The sequence below is a fragment of the Trichoplusia ni genome, unplaced genomic scaffold, assembly GCF_003590095.1.
Source record: "Trichoplusia ni isolate ovarian cell line Hi5 unplaced genomic scaffold, tn1 tig00000415, whole genome shotgun sequence".
Classification (NCBI taxonomy): Eukaryota; Metazoa; Arthropoda; class Insecta; order Lepidoptera; family Noctuidae; genus Trichoplusia; species Trichoplusia ni.
In genome coordinates, this window is record NW_020800026.1 from 228 (window position 1) to 20474 (window position 20247).

Below are 20247 nucleotides of genomic sequence, written 5' to 3' on the forward strand. Positions count from 1 at the left end.
TAAGTAAGTTTATCAGTTGTCTGGTTACCATAACACAAGCTCTGCTTAGCTTGGGATCAGATAACCGTGTGTGAGTTGTCCCATGATATTATTATTATTATTGCATAAGTCATGAAACTTATAATTGGCCAACTTTTATAACTTGAATGTGCGGTGAGGTATTAAGTAACAATAAAGGCTGGATCCATTATATTATATGAAATTGTAATGTAGAAGAAACTTGGGGTAATATACAGAGTGCTCCTCTAATGCGTGCGTATTTCAGCTGTTCATATAAGAATTTAAGTTCAAATCAATAAGATGATTGTGAAGACAGCCCTTGAATCCAAGACCTTTAATTATTGCTGAAAAGTTTTGGAATTTTCTATTCATTCTAATCAGCTGATGGTAAATTTTTTCGTTGAATTGACTTAGGAGGTTCTCAATTGGGCCATACAAAGGAAGAAGAGAAATAAAACACTGCCGTTTGGTCCCATAAAAATACTATTCGTTTACAACAGATAAGTAGGTGTTAATTATCAGACACTAATTATATGAACCACGCATTTTCGTAACACCTTGTATTTTCTACATGAAGACTTTTCTCCTTACCCATGCTCTGTAGATTTAACTTTTAATATACGTGACATTCTCGAGCTTTTTAAAACAGTTGCATTTGAGATTCTTTTCTAAACCCGAGTTTTAATTTAAATTCTTTGTAGAATTACAAAAATAGTCTTTTCATTTTAGTGGCAAAGGTAACTTTCATAAAAATGTAATAAAGCTGTAGTGTTTGTTTCTTAAAGAAACTTTAAGCTTTAAGCTACATTTTTATAGAAATACTATTTTAGTTCTGAAACTTTTTGTATCACAACGAGAAGAGCTCTAACAAAATTAAATGAAAATCAAAAATATACTTAAAATAGGTCTTTGTTCAGGCTCTTTTCAAATGTTTACGTGGGGACGTTCTCAAAGGTGAGGTCGGTGAGGAGCTCGTGGCTAAGCTATAACCGCATAAGTGATACAATCACAGGTTAAGCTATGCTTGACGCGGTTGGTCTGTAGATGGGTGACCATCTTTGTCATAACGAGTTCCTCCGTGTTTCGGAAGGCACGTTAAATTGTGGGTCCCGGCTGTTATTCCTACATCTTTGACAGTCCTTACAGGTAGGCAGTAAACGTCTGACAGCCAGTCTAACCAAGGGGTATCGTGTTGCCCAGGTAACTGGGTTGAGGAGGTCAGATAGGCAGTCGCTCCTTGTAAAACACTGGTACTTAGCTGACACCGGTTGGACTGGTAGCCGACCCCAACATAGTTGGGAAAAGGCTAGGCCAATAATGTTCCCAAAGGTCATAATTATTGTGAAGGACTGGACAGGAACTGCATAAGCTGCCTTGTTAAAAAACAGAATTTCTGAAACACTTTTAATAAGAAATAGATTCATTCCAATCATGGAATGGAAAGAAAATCAAAATAATAATGAATATGGAAATCCAGAAATTACGGCTGTATGTTAGTAAGATTTATGTGGTTTTAGATGTATAAAAATAAGCACAAAAACAAATAAAGCATTTCGTAAGATACATAAAAAAATTTTTACCTGCACCCAATTCATAAGTATTAATAATTAATTGCAATAGCGTTAATTTAAATGCGCGTAATAACATCAAAGTGCCTCTGTTCCATTTTTTAATTTAATTCCTCCGGTCACTCATTCAACATTAACGATGGTATACCCAAACTGGTTGTTATAGTGACTTTCTGAATGATTCATACTTTAAAGATGCAACGGTTTCCCACGCGTTTTTATCTGGATTGCTCGACTAAATTCGGATCGCGACGGACGGGTAAGGCTCCGGTTGGCTCAGAAACTATTCGTCCCGTTAAATGCGAGTGAGTAAACCGTTGGTAAAGGACTACTTAATACACAAGTTAATAAAAACAATATAACGCAATTTAACAGGTATTAAAGAGCTGTTATTTAATTGTTGCTAAATATAATTTATACTGTCTTCTGTTCGATGACTAATATACAAGAACAAACGTGCATCAAGTCCTGTTATGTACACACAAAATAGGCAAAAAACACGTCACAAAAGAAGATGTACAGGGATTATGCTTATTTATTAAAAAAAATGTAAACCATTTACGAATAGATATTTATTGGACCGGTATTTTCTTAAAAGAAAACTCGTAAAAAGGGAAGATAGAAATTTTGATAGTCAACTAAATAAAGCCATTTATTTACTCCGAAGATGACGTCACAAATATGTCATCCGTCATCCAAAAATATTCATCACCTGTTCATTACGCAGCTGCCTGATCGTTTTGACCGTTGTTCTGGGTTTAAACAGATGGGATGTGTTATAACCTGTGTGATCGCAAACAGACAAAAATAAACACCTGCGTAACAGCTGTTCATGGTTTGGGAGGTTGTATTGTGAAGTCACCTGTTAGGATTGGTCCCAAAATTTTTTTGGTGTATCCATCATTAAAAAAAAATGTGTTTTATAAGTATGCTTGTGTCATGGTAAAAAATGCTATTGATAACGAGCACGCGTGAATGTACATAAAAAAAACTTTTCTCAATATTTAACTCAATATTTTTGATTAACTTCAATTTAAGGTAAATTTTTATTATTAAAAAAAATCCCTTCTTCGACGAGTTCTCACTTCTTTGTGTTACTATCAAATGAATTCCGTCAATAGATCGTTAAGTATACATCATTAAAATGTTTAACAAGTCCAAACTTGACACATTTGTGTAATTATTGCACACTATTTACCCAACTACCTGTAACAGCTTCGCACCTTTCTACCAACAATACACTACACATCAAAAGATCCCGCCCAAAATCCCCGAAACCATACGCTTTCCAGAATTCGGACTTGTCAAATGATAATCCCATCCTTTGTTGTCGACCTATTGTTTGAAATTAAACCTCATTACCTGGAATTAAGGTTCATTGTCGGTTATTGGCAAGTGATTAGCTTATTGGTGTAAATGATGGTATAACACCTGCCGTGATGGGTATGGAGCGTTCAGACGGTTCAGTCAGTGGAGAGCAGCGAGTCGGTCAAGTTGTGTTCATAAGCGAGTGAGTGTTATTGGATTTGGAACCATTGTGATCGCCTTGGGATCTTTTGTGTCAGGTTAGTGTTTATTTTAACATAATATTTCCGTTATCAGATTGTTTCTTGAATATAGGTACATTGTTGATTTGGTATGATTCACACGAGTTCGAATAGACTGCAAATATTTAACGTATCTGAGTTCGTTTATAGGAATTTTAATATAGTAATTGTGAAGTATATTATTTAATAGAATGAGTTTTAGGATAAAGTTTCCGTATAGCCAGGGGATGCGCACGCGCAATATTTACGCAAACGTTTGTAAACACAGTACTAGTTTATTGTCAGGGTGATTTAAATTCATTACTCTATCACGCCTCTGAAGAAATAGGAATCTGAAAGTAGAAAAATTTCGTCTAATATTTTCATACTTTTTCTATTTTCTATTTTTTTTTAATTGAAATGTTTTAGCATATCCACGTAACTACTGCTGCTTCAATTTCCTTGTATTAGGAATTGTGCAAGACTTTTACATATTGTTATCATCAATACTTGGACAGGGATAGGTATACTCAGTAATTACTTTTATTTCGATCAATTTTCTGCTTTTCACTTTTAGAAACCGATAGCAACCTGTATTTTTACATCATCAAATTTTAGTTAAAATTTGTTTTACGTAGTCTATTTGCACCACTTAACCGTATCTCACAGTGATTTTTTGTAGAACAAATAGATATTTATAATACGAAAAACAAAATATTTCAATTCAATTTTCTAGAGTTTCCAAATTAGTGTCCCTCATAAGACATAAAAATCGTCTTGTTAGTACCCTATATAAATTTCTAGCTCTCCTTATACCTATAAAATCATAATCCTATTTCCAAACGTTCTAACCCCCCCCCCCCGTACCACGATACTTCTTTAACAAGATTACAAACTAATCTCATAATATAATACTAAACCAATCCTATTAATAATCCGTTCTATATTAAACCCAGTACCGGAACAAAAGTATCTACACTTGTCTAATCTTAAGAACAATTGAAAGGATTTAAAAGAGAGTTTTCCCAGTCATAAATTACGCAGCTGTCGAAGATTTGCTTCTATAAAAAATTGGTTTGAGATAAGGAAGGCTTTGTAAAGTTCTACGTAAAATTGTATGGGTAAGGTTTAACGAATGTTTCTTTCATGTTTTTTGCTATATTTTGGATTGTTTCAAGCTGTGGGTAGGGAATTAGTGACTAGTTTTTTTTTTTTACCAGATTATTGCAGTATGGCTGGGCACTTTGGGGGTTTTACCCGACTGTTATAAAGTTGTGGTGTTGTATTTTTCAACGATTTTATATTTAAAGGTATGAATAGTTTTAATATTGTAATTAGCAGATTTTGTACAAGGTAAACTAGTAAATTATAAATGTTATAATATTCCATTGTTTCAGTTTCCCTTTTTAAAGTACCAATATGATGTGATCAAGTCTTCTTCTTCTTGTCACATGGTTGATGTACAAACTAGTGTCAGAGTTTTAAGAATTCGTAGGCTTTTGATGTGTATAATGTCATCCGAGGAATATTCTCATTTGCAATAGTTTCGTCACGACTTTTTCGGGTCCACGTTTTAGCCAGTAATAATTACCTTATAATAAGCAACTTCGTGCTTCTTCTTTTTGAGTAAAATTCCACCGCAATATAAAACCATGACAAAGCCAAAGTCAATATTGCAATAATAAAATGTGATAGATGTAGCTATTCTTAATTTTTTGAGAGTGATAGCATCACAGACAAACAAGGCAATTTATTTAGGGCTTCGTACGCCAATTTCGATGCTATTTATAGTCTATTTAATTACTTGTCACATAAACAAAAGACAACTTATAATCCAGTCGTATATTTTATTTGGTAATCTTTTTTACTGTTTCGTATTGGCTTTTCTTGCCTTTTTATTTTTAAATGTACTTTTTGGACCACACAACACTCCCAAAAAATACAAATTCACTGAATTGAGAACTCAGTTTTTTCGCCTTTTTTAAGTTACTGAGATCGATTTTTACCTTCTTCAAGTACCAAGCACTTGACTAGTTTTGATAGTTTTTACACTTCACGTATGTTTACGTTCATAAAAGCAATATTTATAAACCGTTACGGTAATAGTTCGTTACATTTAGTACATTGTTTTGTTTTCTTCGTGTTAACTAAAACAAAAGTTTGTTATTATGTAATTTTTTCATTAACATCCGTTTGTTTTGTGAAACTGATTTAGGGCAATAGTTCGCAGATAAAATAGAGTATTTGATATTTCATGAGATAATAGGAGAGTATATAATAGAAAAAAAAGGAAAAATAAAGTAAGATAGCCGAGTGGTTGAGGTAATCACGCGAAACCTGTGTGCAATTCGTCGCGGGTTCGATCCCCGCTTAGGATAAGGACAAGTGTTTAAATGTGTAATTTCGCGTGTCTTTTTGTTTCCTAGTCTACCTTTTTAAGTACTATAGTAGCAAAAGTAGCCACCCATGCAGCAATTGGAAAGCCAAGTCATTTTTTTTCAAGGACAAAACCTTTAGACACAATCTCACTACCTTTTCAATTCATGTGCGTATTATAATGTTATTATCTCTGCATAATAAGGTGAAGGAAAACATCGTGTAGAAACCAGCACACCTGAGATTTTTATCGGTGTGTTTAAACTAAAAAAAAAAATTCTCTGACACGAGGTTTTACATCAACTACTGGTAATGAAATCCCAGTAAATACTAAACAATCATTTTCAAATACGATACCCTTTTTATCACATTCTTATCTTCCTAACTTCTGAAAGTAAAAATCAGAAATTCTAGAACGCAAGTTCTATTTGAATTGTGTAGTGTCACAATCATTTTCTGCATACATTGGCAAATCATCAAACATCAGCAAGACGGCCCTACCCTTACAGAAACTTCTCGAACATGAATCCAAAACCAATCAACTATCAAAGTATGTCAAACAGCTACCTGTTTTTGTTAAAAAGGTCATAAGTGCGAACAATTACATGTTATTATATCAATGTACTGTTATTAATGGGTATGTAAACTAAACGGACCATGGATGTTCGGAATGAGATCATTGTCCAACACGTGTTGATTTTTCTATGAATAGTTGATAAAACAATTATAAAAAAAAATTACAATTGTATTGAGGAATGTGAGCTGTCTTAGTTATGGAATAATAACAGGGACGGTTCCTTACCCAACGGTAACGATGTACCTATGTATATCTATAAGGTGGATATTATAAACAGCGTTACGTTGTTATCCATTAATCGTTCTTAAAGCCATCACACCTGACTTTTGTATTAATAATGCTCAAAGCGTTTGGTAGATTCGCAAACTTCCACAAATTGAGTAAATCATAAAAGCACTTATCCTTATCATGGTTCCTAGTTGGTTAGCTTAAGCGCAAAAACCGCTAGTTTCAGGTACCTACTCATATTTACGTATTCTCTTTATGAAAAATAAACGTACTAGTAAATAATGGACTATCTAATTTTATTTGAAGAATTACTAGCAAAAGTAAACAAGTCATTAAAATCAAACTTTGTAATTTCCGTTAAATTAAAAATCAAATTAGATACCACAAAGTGTAATTTAATTAATTAGAATCGCCAACATTGATAATGAGTCGGCTGTCATTTAAATTAACGAACTTTTTCGTTTTATGCAATAATTACATCACTAATAGGATGATAATGTAATTCCTAATGGAAAAATAATAGTAGGCCATTACCCTATAAACGAAAGTACTGTTGTTCAATACAATTAATGTCGTCATTTTATCGTTACAGATCCAGAATGGAGGCAATAATGTCAGAGGGCGCTACAAAAGAAAATATAATGCAACCAACGACACTTCAAGAGGCAATAAACATTATTAATTCCTGAACACGACACATAAACAAGAAGTTGTAAGGCTGAAGGAAGCATATACGAAACAAGCTGAAGTTATAAAGAAATTGGAATCGAACAGGAAAAAGGAATTGGAATTCCTATCGGGTGAATTGCAAAAATACGAAGTAAATTTGGCTTTAAGGACAGAGCGGTCTCGAAACAACTCGCGCAGAAGGATATTGTTATACAGAAACAAGCAGAAAAAATTGAAGAAATGAGCAAACAATTGAAACTGCACGAATTAAATGCTAGCGTACCAGAAATAAACATAATGGTCGATTCCAATTCTGATTCTGGCGTTGCGTTGGAACATGAAGACAGTAAAACTGAGGAAACGAAGCCAGAGGTTAAAACTACAAGAAAATGCAGCAGAAGGTTCGGAGATACAATAAGTTTTCTTCGTAGGGTGGACTTTTCTCCCATTAAATACAAACCATCAAATAGGGAGGGTGCTAAAAAGAAGGATGATAAGAAAGAACAAACTACAAGTACCTTCTACGGATAAAAGGGTATTCGATCGCCAGATAAGTAATGACAAATCTCCGAGTGATGACGAAAGACATGTCACTGATGATTCCATTTTCTCAGACAGTGGTATTGAGCCTCTAGTCATCAGACCGAATAAAGTTAATGATAGTATGAATAACCACTTCTCTGACGATGGAAGCGAGGACACCAGTGAAGAAATCTTCGACAGAGTCATGACCAGAAGCAGCATCCGGCGATCCGTAAAAGCAAACCCGAAATACAAGAAAATAAATAGAAGTAAATCGAAACTTTTAGAACAGGTCAAAGTTAATATAGTAGATTGAGAATTTGAATTTATACAATTTTTATATTATAGAACATGTGCAATCCCGATGTAACCGTATGAAATTATTAAAGTCTGTTTTATCTAACGGCGTTTTTAATTATAAAATTCCTCATAAAAGTATTTAGTAGCATTTTTGTTTTATTACATGAGAGTTGTAAACCGTAACGATCTTGTTAAATACTTTGTAGTTTTATGTCTCTTTTGCTGTTCACATTATGAAATCACAATGTTTGAGATTATACTGGACAATAACTGTTTGTAAGTTCGCTAGATATTATTTTTTTATGAAATATTCCAAACACCATAAATCATTTTCTATTAGATAAAAACACATGACACACATAAATTGATATATTTAATAAAACTACATCTTGCGATAGCTTGATAGATTAATACTTAACAAGCTTGATACTGTACTAGAAACTATTTCTAATTGATAAAAGTGCAGAATCGTCTAAGATTCTCAGTGATTCACTTTTTTTTGTTTAACATTTTATAAACACACAAAAATGACCAAATACATATACACCTACATGCCTATACCTTATCAAGCAACATAAATTAGGTTCTGCCAATTATTTATATCTTTTCCCTTTTGATCTTTATATTACCTTCGCCTTTGGTATCATAAATCAACACAAGATACGAACTACCGGTTAATTAAGGTACAGGAAATTAATATTTTACAGACAACTGCTTTTACTAATTAGTAAAGATCAATGCAAGCTATTTTTTGGAAGAAAACTGGGAATAGGACCTGAATATTGTTAGTAATATTGTCTACTGAACTATTAGATACATCCCTATGAACTATAAAACACACTAAATCTAGACAAGTTTCTGATTGGCATTTTGGACCTATCCTTACAATTTTTTGTTGCAACGGAACCTTATCTGTTTACAAATCTCATACTTCAGCTTAGCCTATAACATAATATGTTTTTATTACACCCAGAAGAAAAAGGCAAGTAAATTCATCATTACTGACTACTTGCGTTGAATTTTAACCAAGGTTCCAAGGCAGTTGCTCGCTACCATGTACGCACATCGTAACACATTGTAAATCGTAGTTTACATAAGGAAATACAGTATTAAATATAGCTCGGAAACACACTTTTATAGCTTACATAGGAGCCTAATAAAACACCAAAACCTCGAAAGCAGGTAATCTAAAAACCTGAACTACACAGTTACTATCTACCAAAACATGGTTTCAGTTACCAAGCTGAACCAGATCATAAGGTTTATACAATTGAATATCAACCTCCTTAAACTTGGTACGTGGAGATACGAACGAAACCCTCAGAAATATCTCATAACAAAGATCGAGTTATACACTGGACATAGTCAACTTATCCGGCAATAACAATCTACATGAAACAACAGCAGTAAAACTATTTTAACCAACAAAGTTAAATTGTTACTTAACACTGTCTACGGCAATGTTGAACTAAGTATTTTGTAAGTGGCAATTTCATCTTTATGGGTCAGGATATGCGACTTTGCTCCTGGTAATTTTATAGGCGAAAATTGGTTGATAGTTTTTGAGGTCTGGTATGGTAGGATTAGTAGGATATCATTTATCCTACTAATATTACCAATATTATAAAGGCAAAAGTTTGTATCTATGGACATATGGATGCTTGTTACTCTTTCACGCAAAAACTACTAAACGGGTTTCGACGGAAATTAGTACACGTTTAGTTTATATCCTCGATTACAATACATAGGATAGGTTTATCCCGATTTTATGTTCTGGTGGGATTATTTTAGATTTGCATAATGAGGGCCCGCAGGCAAAAATTAATACCTAATAAAATGCCGATAAAGGTCTATAGCTCTCATTTCTATTACTGGTGTTTAAGTAAGACACTACAAGACGTCTACGGGTATGTAAAGCACCATCTGAGGGCACGGCAGTGCCCTGCCAAGTCTCGAGCAAAACGGGCACGGCCGCACCATCTTTTCTCGAAGCGATTCGCGGCTGTTTCGCCCCCCTGTATCTTCGACGTGGACAAAGCTAGGAGTTTAGCTTTTCGGGGAATAATAGTAGGCATTAGAACAAGCTTAAGTTCGAAATTACATGCCAATTGAATTAATGGTTTAGGAGTTACGGTCGATCAAAGTTACACCATTTTGTCACTCACTGACTCACTGACTCACTGACTCACTGACAGATCATCAAAAATCTAAGGTACTTCTAGCAGACTTAGAAACTTCAAATTTTGCACCAAGATAGGTCCTTAGCCACATATAAAGGAAAAATTATAAAAACATTAAAAAATAATATGCCATAGAAAACAATTTTATATTTGCGGTTTGGCAAGAACATTATGTATGGATTTTGACTGCATTGTTAACTTTGTTCGTTGTTTAAGTACCTATTCAATTGGATGAATACATACATAGAATAGAAAAGAATAATATAAATGTAATACACAGACTATCATTAATACAAATTAATACATAAAATTCATAATTCATTAAATTAATAAAGCTAAAACTCCATTGTATTGCGATAAATATTGTATGCGCGCTCGATAGATGGCGTTGTACGTGTCTGAATCGCGCTATGGTTTCGTTACAAAGCGCAGTCTAAGTAGTACTTCAGAATAATTCGATAATTTTCATTTGATAGCGCCACCTGTCTATGAAAAACCATTTCGAAACTAAAAAATATTGTAGTGATAATTGATATTCGGAGAACTTTACGTGTTATTTAGTTTAGTTTAGCTATAGTTTGTAAGTTAGTAATAATAATAATAATATTTATTTATTTGCTTGAATGTAGGTTTACAATAAGTTGGTTACAAGTGTGTAGGATCCATGTACATTCGGCCATTAGTGCATGGCATGCAAAAACATTTTAGAGCAAGTGTTGAGAACAGTGGCTATATCTTAATATAACAAAAACTTAATAATAAACTTACTAACTAAATAATATTAAAAACATTATATAAACTGGTGAAGTACGCTTGCAAAAGTACACAAATATTTATGTTACACAGTTATCTTGCAGAAAATCTGATACGGAGTAGTAGGATTTCTGTATCAGGAAATTTGTTAAATATTTTTTAAATAATCTTACAGGCTCTTCTTTTATATTATTTGGCAATTTGTTATAAATTACAGGTGCTATACCAATAAAATTTTTATTTAATAATGCGGTTTTATATGTACCTGTATGAAGCAGATATTTATATTGCGATCTTAAGCTGACTGATCTTTTCCTGGTTTCGTTTAATGTAGGAAATAAATGAGAGTTAATTTTAACAAATAAACATACTTCGAAAATATATATGCATGGGAAAGTCATTAAGTTATACAATCTGAAAAAAGGTAGACAACTGTCCGATATTTTAATGTTGAAGATGGATCTTATACAGCGTTTTTGGGCTTTGAAGACTGCGTCCCTTTCGCTGCAGTTGCCCCAGAATATTACAGCAAATCTTAGTACAGAAGCTACTAACCCATGGTAGGCAATCAAAACAGTTTTCACATTTACTTTTTTAGACAGGTTAAATAGTACATAGGCAGATGAACTTAATTTCTGACATATGTGATCAGCATGTGTCTTCCATGTCAGTTGGCTGTCTATATGAATACCTAAAAATTTTGTTTTATTTACCATTTCAATAGATGTTCCTTTAAAATTAATATTTAGGGTATCAGGGAGTAATCTTTGATGAAAGTGCATTATTTTGGTCTTATTTATATTTATCAAAAGGTTGTTATTATTTAACCAGTTGATTATAGTTTTTAGTGTATTATTGACATCATCTTCATATGATTCTTTCTTTATACATTTTATTAGAGCTGTGCTATCGTCTGCAAATAGGATCATTGGATGGTTGACGTGACGTGGGAGGTCGTTGATGTACACCAAAAATAAAAGAGGTCCTAATACACTTCCCTGAGGTACACCGTATTTAATTACTCTGGAAGACGATTCGTATTTTTTTTCAAATTTGGAATTGCTACAAACATTTAAAATTTCAGTATATTGTTGACGACCACAAAGATATGACTGGATTAAACTAAGGACGTTGCCTCTGATACCATAGGCGTTAAGTTTTTTCAATAGTAAATCATGGCTCACCCGATCAAAGGCTTTAGACATATCCGTATATATTGAACATATAGGGATTTTTTTATCTACATTTATCATTACTCGTTTTATTAAATTAAAAATGGCCATATTAATACTTGTGTTTTTTCTAAAACCGTGTTGCTCTTCACAGAGTAAATTGTATTTTGTTAGAAAATTATAATAGCTCTATATATTATTTTTTCAATAACTTTAGAGAAGATAGGAATAAGTGTTATTGGTCTATAATTAGTCATGTCTTTTCTACAGCCAGATTTGTATATTGGTTTAACTATAACTGATTTCAATTTTTTTGGGAAGATACCAGCTGTAATACTTCAATTCAATTCAATTCAATTTATTTATTTGTGAACATAGGTTACAATAGATGTTACAGAAAAAATACATTTTGATCTCCATGTCCTACCACTTGATGGTGTACAAATAGTTAATTTGATCATAAATATAAATTCAATTAATATCATAAAATTAAAGTAGTTATAACATAGATATTGTTATCAGATAATTAAATAAGTTTACATTACATTACATTATACCATTGCAGTCAGTCAAAACATAATACATAGTTATAATACAGTCATTTAACCCTAGAAAGATAATCATATTGTGACGTACGTTAAAGATAATCATGCGTAAAATTGACGCATGTGTTTTATCGGTCTGTATATCGAGGTTTATTTATTAATTTGAATAGATATTAAGTTTTATTATATTTACACTTACATACTAATAATAAATTCAACAAACTATTTATTTATGTTTATTTATTTATTAAAAAAAAACAAAAACTCAAAATTTCTTCTATAAAGTAACAAAACTTTTAAACATTCTCTCTTTTACAAAAATAAACTTATTTTGTACTTTAAAAACAGTCATGTTGTATTATAAAATAAGTAATTAGCTTAACTTATACATAATAGAAACAAATTATACTTATTAGTCAGTCAGAAACAACTTTGGCACATATCAATATTATGCTCTCGACAAATAACTTTTTTGCATTTTTTGCACGATGCATTTGCCTTTCGCCTTATTTTAGAGGGGCAGTAAGTACAGTAAGTACGTTTTTTTCGTTACTGGCTCTTCAGTACTGTCATCTGATGTACCAGGCACTTCATTTGGCAAAATATTAGAGATATTATCGCGCAAATATCTCTTCAAAGTAGGAGCTTCTAAACGCTTACGCATAAACGATGACGTCAGGCTCATGTAAAGGTTTCTCATAAATTTTTTGCGACTTTGAACCTTTTCTCCCTTGCTACTGACATTATGGCTGTATATAATAAAAGAATTTATGCAGGCAATGTTTATCATTCCGTACAATAATGCCATAGGCCACCTATTCGTCTTCCTACTGCAGGTCATCACAGAACACATTTGGTCTAGCGTGTCCACTCCGCCTTTAGTTTGATTATAATACATAACCATTTGCGGTTTACCGGTACTTTCGTTGATAGAAGCATCCTCATCACAAGATGATAATAAGTATACCATCTTAGCTGGCTTCGGTTTATATGAGACGAGAGTAAGGGGTCCGTCAAAACAAAACATCGATGTTCCCACTGGCCTGGAGCGACTGTTTTTCAGTACTTCCGGTATCTCGCGTTTGTTTGATCGCACGGTTCCCACAATGGTTAACTTATACGGTTCTTGTAGTAAGTTTTTTGCCAAAGGGATTGAGGTGAACCAATTGTCACACGTAATATTACGACAACTACCGTGCACAGGCTTTGATAACTCCTTCACGTAGTATTCACCGAGTGGTACTCCGTTGGTCTGTGTTCCTCTTCCCAAATAAGGCATTCCATTTATCATATACTTTGTACCACTGTCACACATCATGAGGATTTTTATTCCATACTTACTTGGCTTGTTTGGGATATACATCCTAAACGGACACCGTCCTCTAAAACCAAGTAACTGTTCATCTATGGTCAAATGAGCCCCTGGAGTGTAATTTTGTATGCACTGATGGATAAAGAGATCCCATATTTTTCTAACAGGAGTAAATACATCGTTTTCTCGAAGTGTGGGCCGTATACTTTTGTCATCCATTCTAAGACATCGTATCAAAAAATCAAAACGATCACGACTCATTACAGAGACGTACACCATTGACAAAGATCGATCAAAGAGGTCATCTGTGGACATGTGGTTATCTTTTCTCACTGCTGTCATTACCAGAATACCAAAGAAAGCATAGATTTCATCTTCATTCGTGTCACGAAATGTAGCACCTGTCATAGATTCCCGACGTTTCAATGATATCTCAGCATTTGTCCATTTTACAATTTCCGAAATTATCTCATCAGTAAAAAATAGTTTGAAGCATAAAAGTGGGTCATATATATTGCGGCACATACGCGTCGGACCTCTTTGAGATCTGACAATGTTCAGTGCAGAGACTCGGCTACGCCTCGTGGACTTTGAAGTTGACCAACAATGTTTATTCTTACCTCTAATAGTCCTCTGTGGCAAGGTCAAGATTTTGTTAGAAGCCAATGAAGAACCTGGTTGTTCAATAACATTTTGTTCGTCTAATATTTCACTACCGCTTGACGTTGGCTGCACTTCATGTACCTCATCTATAAACGCTTCTTCTGTATCGCTCTGGACGTCATCTTCACTTACGTGATCTGATATTTCACTGTCAGAATCCTCACCAACAAGCTCGTCATCGCTTTGCAGAAGAGCAGAGAGGATATGCTCATCGTCTAAAGAACTACCCATTTTATTATATATTAGTCACGATATCTATAACAAGAAAATATATATATAATAAGTTATCACGTAAGTAGAACATGAAATAACAATATAATTATCGTATGAGTTAAATCTTAAAAGTCACGTAAAAGATAATCATGCGTCATTTTGACTCACGCGGTCGTTATAGTTCAAAATCAGTGACACTTACCGCATTGACAAGCACGCCTCACGGGAGCTCCAAGCGGCGACTGAGATGTCCTAAACGCACAGCGACGGATTCGCGCTATTTAGAAAGAGAGAGCAATATTTCAAGAATGCATGCGTCAATTTTACGCAGACTATCTTTCTAGGGTTAAAAGAATTAATTAAATACATACATTATTATCAATTTATATTTTTATCATTTAGGAATTCTTGAATAGAGTAATATGCCTTATCTATCAGAAATATAAACAACCTTTTTTTAAAAATATTAATATTATCTGCTGATTTGACACATTTTGGGATTTTATTGTATAATTTTGGAGCCATTGCAAATGTGCTTTTCTGAAACAGAGCGGTTTTGTTTGGAACCAAATGTAATTTATCGGCTCTGCGTAGGCTGCTTACTTGCGCAAACTTAGACAGATTGCGTCTAACAAAAAGGCCAATTTCGTAGATGTACATGGAGGGTAGGGTTAATATTTTTAGGTTTTTAAAATGTGGTTTACAACTGTCCGTTCTTTGTAGATTACAGATAGCTCGGATACACCGTTTTTGTGCGATAAATGCAGTTTCTTTTTCCAGTCGCGTTTCCCCAAAATATAATCCCATATCTTAAACATGACGCGACTAGTCCGTGATATGCGGTTAGTAATGTTTGTTTACCCACAGTTTTCTTTAACATGTTCAATGCATATGAGTATTGGTTCAATTTACTGCATACTTTTTCAATTTGTACGTCCCATGACAACGTGTTCTGAATATGTATTCCTAAAAATTTCGTGGTGTTTGTTTCACTGATACTCACACCATTGTAATTAATGTCAAGATTTAATTTATTATTAGTTCTTTGTCCAAATTTCATAATTACAGTCTTACTTAAGTTAATTTTTAAATTATTACTCTCTAACCAATTTATTACGGATATAATATTATTATTTATGTCAGATTCAAGATTATCAATATCATTGCTGTCAAAGATTATGGTACTGTCATCTGCAAACATAGTCATGGGGTAATTAGTTGCTGTGGGCAGGTCATTAATGTAAATGAGGAATAGTAGAGGTCCCAGGACACTCCCTTGGGGTACTCCATATGTTACATTTCTAATATTGGATTTATAATAAATTTCATTTTTAGTTTTCCCACATACTCTATTAATAACGGTAAATTGTTTTCTATTTATAAGGTATGATTTAAGCAAGTTATAGATGTTACCTCTAATGCCATACAAGTACAATTTTTGGAGTAGAATATTGTGGTCCACATAGTCAAATGCCTTGGACATGTCCATGTATATAGCATATACTGGCAATCTTTTGTCAACTCTTGATGTAATTATATTCAAAAATTCGTAAATAGCCATGTTAATAGATTTGTCTTTCCTAAAACCTTTTTGTTTTATCAGTAAATAAATTGTTTTTTTCAAAGTATTGGTTTATGGCATTATAGACCACCTTTTCAAAAACTTTAGATAATACCGGAACTAGGGCTATAGGTCTGTAGCAAGTCATATTTTCTACGTCATCTTTCTTAAATAAGGGCTTAATAACCGTTATTTTTAATTGGTCTGGAAACGTACCGTTTAATATACATGAGTTTATTAGATGACTTAGTACTGGTGCAATGTAAACAGAAACGCGTTTCAATATTTTTGTACAGATGTTATCGTAACCAGTACTAGACGTATTTTTTAAATTCATAATGATATTATGTATGTCTTGAGGAGTAGTTGGACAGATGAACATGGATGAGCATTCATTAGGCAACGTTGATCTATAGCTAGTGTCAGTAGGTTTAACCTGGTCAGCATAAAAATTATTGAAAGCTTCGGCTATCTCAAACGGATCTGTCAGTATTTTGTTACCTGTATTTATTCGCATTATATTTTCAGTTGGTACCCTGTCTTTACTTTTGTTTATAACTTGCCATGTCGCTTTGGACTTATTTTTTGCCAAATGTATGAAATTATTGTTTTGTGATTTCTGTGTAAGCTGGACGATTTTCTTAAATCTAGTGGAAACATTTTAAAATTATCTTTATTGTGCTTTGTTGGTATTAACCTATATTTCCACAACAATTCCCTTTTTCTTTTGCTGCATACCTGTATTCCACGGCTCATCCACTTAGGTCGTTTTTTAGTCGATATTTTTAGTTTTATATCCGGGAAGCATAAATCGTAGAATAGCTTAAAATCATCATAAAATTTATTAAAAGCGACTATGGGGTCATTTTCTTCATAAACTTCTGAGAAACACATATTTTTGAGGCAATTGACGAATTTAATTACATTTTCTTTGGAATAATCACGTCTTATGCAAAACCAGTAACTAGACAAGCACGTTCTTTTGACAGGGCATTTCAGCAACTGTGCTGTGTGGTCTGATACTGCAAATTCTACTATTTCACCATGACATCCCCTTACATTGTGTATGATATTATCGATACAGGTACCGCTACTTAGGCGCGTAGGAACTTTAAATTGAGTTTTTAGATTAAATCCCGTTAGTAGTTGCTTAAATTGTTCAGATTTCTTTGTATTTTTTAGAAGATCTATGTTATAATCTCCACACATTATGATTTTTTTGTTACAGTTAAATGAATATAGTTGGAGTATATTATTTAAATTACTAATAAAAATATCAAACCTATTTCTTACTTCTGTGCTACTTGGAATTCTATAAACGCATATTATTATAATGTTATGTTCGGTCAGCTCTACGGCGCAACATTCGATTATGTTTGAAATACTGTGGTTAGCAACTTCATCAATAGTGTTGAATTTTAAGCCATTTCTTATTAAGATGCATGTGCCACCGTGTCTAGTTTTACGAGTGAAGCAAGCAGCCAAAGTGTAATTATGCATACGTAAAAGATGAAGATCCGAATTAATCATATTGTGTTCGGAAAAGCAGATTACATCAGCGTTTTTGCCATTGTTACCCAGATCGTTCAACGAAACCATAAAGATATCCTGTTTATTCAAGAGACCGTTTATATTTTGGTGAAGGACATAGATGTGGCTAAACACGAAAAAATCTGGGTGGTGTTACTATGCCAGACAAGCTAGAATCTGTATTACAAAAATTACGATTGGAACTTGAAAAATCACTAAAGGCTTCAGTAGTCTGACAACTCTTATCGAGCGTTGTAGGACTAGCGTTCTGAGAAAATTTACTCTTCAAATCAGCATTGTATTTATTGATTTTTAAGGTATAGTCTACTTTTAATATTTCTTTTAATAGATGACGACATTTATACTCTGTACGATTATATTTATGAGGCCGAAATACACTATAGTTCATATCTACAAATGTTACATTGTTAAAGGGGCTACAAGCAAATCGCATTTCGTAATTTAGTTTGCGTTCGTTTAATGATTTATTAAAAGGAACTTCACTTATTAGGATATTTGTATCGGTATGTAACTCAAGAAAAGTATGTAGGTTAGTTTGTAATTTATATGGATTTGTATCGTTAATGCCCCCTAATATAACTATAAAGTCATTGTTAGTCAAATTCTGGTAGAATTTAGTGTTTATGGAAGCCAACACATCTGCCATTTGAGCTCCAGGTTTGTAGTAACAAATCACGACGTATTCTGGGCCAATTAACTCTTGTAGTACTTTTTGTAGTCCTTTTCCCTGTTGATCTGCAATTACTATTACTTGCTTTTTTACTACTCCTTTATTTACTTTAACTTTAATGCTCGTGGATAAGTTGTCATTTGATGTTTTAAGTTCTTCTGCGGAGCTTGATAGTTCTTTGTCAGAGTTTTTAGTAGGACTCTTGTAGACTACAACAGGATAACTAATGTCAGAAGAAACTTTGTCTTTCAAGTTTTCCAGAGAGATTTTCGGTGATGCTTTGGTTACCAGTGTAGATTTTATCGGTGTGGACATATTACTTAGTGTTTGCTTGAATTCGTTCTTCTTTTTCTTGATGGACTGTGGGGTGGACACGTTACTTAGTGCTCGCTTGAATTGGTTCTTATTTTTTCTGCTGGATTGTGGGGTGGGGCATTTTGTTGAATCAAAAATTCCTATTTTCTTGTACAAGTCTATCACTTTATTTGATTTTTCTAGGTCTGACTTAAGTCTTGAATTTTCGCACAGTAGATTTTCAATTTCGTCATTTGCACTTTGTAACTTAGCTGTTAATTTACTAATTTGTTCATTTAACATAATCTCAGTTTCATTATTACTTGGTAAGGACGTATTTGGCAGACTCAACATTGTAGTATCAAACAATGATGAATTGGATTCGCTTAACGATATTGACATTCGTCTAGGTTTTCTGTACGTTATGTTGTCCTCATCCATTTTTGTGGTATAGCTAGACTACAGAGCAACTCAAGTCTGATTCTTCTTCAATATATTGGGCAATAATTTCAGTGGTAAGATCAATTAAAAATCCCAAAAGGACTTAAATAACAGTCCAAAAAATAATAGAAAGTGCTACAACTCCAGCAAGTTAGACAAATTTCTACCACATTTAAGAGTATTTATTAAGTGGTATCACTTTTAGTTTTTCTACTTGACACTTGAGTTTGTAATGGCGCTAGTAGTACTTTTCTTTTTTACAGATGGTAATACTTTAGTACTTCTACTTGCCGCTAGAGGCTGTAATGGCACTAGTAGTACCACTTTTATTTCGTCTATTCACCGCTAGAGGAGATTGTGGCGCTAGTTGTACAATATAGCAAGAGGATCAAAGTCCAAATTTCAAATAATTTTCCTAACTGTCTTTGACTTTAAAGTAATCCGTTAATGCTGGTAAATATTCACTAAAAATATTGCTGTCGTCTCTGTTTGAAAGTAATATTGTTATTGTATTGTCACTAACACACTTTGGCTGTTTATAATATCGTTAAACACTAAGAATTGGTGTTTAAGTGGACTATTGTTTTATTCACTTCCGCACTTGTCATAAAGTGTCACAAATGATATCACTCGTATATTTTGAGTACTGCACTATGTTACACCCACTGTTTATAAAGTTATGATGTTTATTATTATTTTTGCGAGTTTTAAATTATGCGCTGAGATGTCACTAGGCCGGTGTTGCCAGGCTTTTTACTGCTATTAATAATATGGCTAAGAGGTTCAGCAATTACATTTGAAACAAATTTTATGGTTTGTGTTGGAATACCATCATAACCAGTACTTTTTGTGTTTTTAAGGGATTTTATAACGCTTATTACATCCTGAGGTGTTACTGGGGGCATGAACATAGAGTGTGGATTATTTTGTATCATAGGTTTATACTCATTTGAAGTTCTAGGAATTTCTGATACTTGGTCAATAAAGAAATTATTAAAATTTTCTGCAATTTGTTTAGGATTAGTTATTGTTACGTTTGTGGTTTGTTTATTTGTGAAATAGGTTCTGGAATTTTTTTGTGATTATTAATTATTTGCCAAGAGGTTTTAGATTTATTTTTAGAATT

At 33.2% G+C, this 20247-nt stretch overlaps 1 pseudogene; it reads left to right on the forward strand.

Annotated features, from left to right (window-relative positions):
- Window positions 1–2605: 2605 nt before the first annotated feature.
- On the forward strand, window positions 2606–7869 carry LOC113507049 (annotated as a pseudogene).
- Window positions 7870–20247: the final 12378 nt, after the last annotated feature.